Genomic DNA, 2,070 nt, shown 5'->3' on the forward strand with positions numbered 1-2,070 from the left:
CAAAGATCAGTGGCTATCGGACGCTGACGAAGGGAAATAACCCTGAAACCCTGGTCCGTTCGTACTACAGATCATGATGGGAGGGATAACTTCCCTTGGCAAACAGGACACAGTAGTGTGTCGATAAGCCAGCTGGAGGAGATGTCCTCCTGGGGCTAAAAGCAACAGTAACATCCACCCCTAGGGGTCAGCCACACTTAAGTGGCAATATACTACACTTTATCGTGCAGTTACTGTTAATACTTCATTTAGAGAATTAACATTGCTTATATATATATATATATATTATTCTTTTACTTGTTTCAGTCATTTGACTGTAGCCATGCTGGAGATCAGCCTTAAAGGGTTTTTAGTCAAAGAGATTGATCTCAGGACTTCTTTGTAAGCCTAATACTAATTCTGTCAGTCATTTTTGCTGAACTACTAAGTTAAATACACAATCATCAGTTGTCAAGCAATTGTGTGAGGACAACACAGACACAGAGATACGCACACATAAATACACACACACACACACACATATTCAATGGGCTTCTCTTAGTTTCTGTCTGCCAAATCCGCTCACAAGGCTTTGGTCAGCCCGAGGCTATAGTAAAAGACACTTGCGCAAGATGTCATGCAGTGGGACTGAACTTGGAACCATGTGGTTGGGAAGCAAGCTTATTGCACAGGCATTCCTGCTCCCCACACATAATAATCAAGAGGATTGCAGTCTGGAGAGTGGTCAGATGTTAGGAGTGATGTGGTCATAGAAATTGTGTAACAGCCATGACTGGGTTCTCCTGCTTGTGTGGAATGGTGCAGAGTCCTGTAGCCAGACATAGGGGCTTCCGGCAGCCATCCTTTTGACCCATAGCAGCACTGCCTCTTACAGGCACTGCCTCTTACAGGCACTGCCTCTTACAGGCCTTTGTGTTGTGTCTGAGGCCATGTGGGAAGATGAGCATAATGTCACTATCACTAATGATCACTCCAAACACCATGATGTTGACTGGATATTTGATTTTTATCACTCTCGGTACATGTCCTCAGGCTGCAATGTCCTCAAATTGACATCCAAACACTCTGAAATGTTCATACTGGAGCTTCCTGCGCAAATGCCAAACACTACATGTCATTTCCAAATTTCTGGCAGAATTAATTGTGTCATGGTGGTGCTTTTCTCACAGACATTGCCCAACTGACCCTACTATACTGTGTAGTTGACAAAATCAAAAACAGACTATGTGCATGCACAAAATAAAAAATATAAATGGTGGCAATTTACCCATATTAGTAGTATATTCATATATTGACAACTCATTTTAACAGATATATTTACAAAAATTACATAAAAACATCTTATTCAAATAAAATCACCATTGGCCAATAGTTTTTCTGTATGTTCACCATTTGATCCTAGCAGAAATTTTTTTTGTCTGAGAAAATCCAAAGCGTGCTTGGTCAGAGGGGATACTTGAGTTTTTTCAAAAACTTTGTAGCGTGGTCTTTACTCTTGTCCTTGATGGCTTAGGATAAAAATTGTCCCTTTCTCATCTTGTATGATAAATACCAAATGTCTTCATGCACAGCCTGATGAGAAACTCAGACACTCCCATCTCCCTGGTGATGGATCTGATTGACTTGGAGGGATTGTTGTCAATCATGGCCTGGATCCCACCAACAAATTCAGGAGTTCTTTTCTTATCAAAACGATCAGAGTGAGTTTTCAAAGCTGCTAAACCATTGTAATTACCATTAGACTCATCCAACTCTTTCTGAATCCTCTGCACTATCCTCAGATTGACACCCAAACACTCTGAAATATTCGTATTGGAGCTTCCAGTGTGTGAGTGCCAAGCAGTACAGCATGTCACTTCCAAATTTCTGGCAGACTGAATTGCATCATGGTGGTGTTTTTCTCACAGATGGTGCCCAGCTGCCCCTACCATACTGTGTAGCCAACAAAATCAAAAACAAACAGTGTGCATGTGTGAAATTAAAAATATAAAATGGTGACAATTTGCCCATCATACCCTGTATATATATATATATATATATATATATATATATATATATATATATATATAT

The sequence above is a fragment of the Octopus bimaculoides genome, chromosome 18 (genome assembly GCF_001194135.2).
Source record: "Octopus bimaculoides isolate UCB-OBI-ISO-001 chromosome 18, ASM119413v2, whole genome shotgun sequence".
In the NCBI taxonomy this organism is placed as follows: Eukaryota; Metazoa; Mollusca; class Cephalopoda; order Octopoda; family Octopodidae; genus Octopus; species Octopus bimaculoides.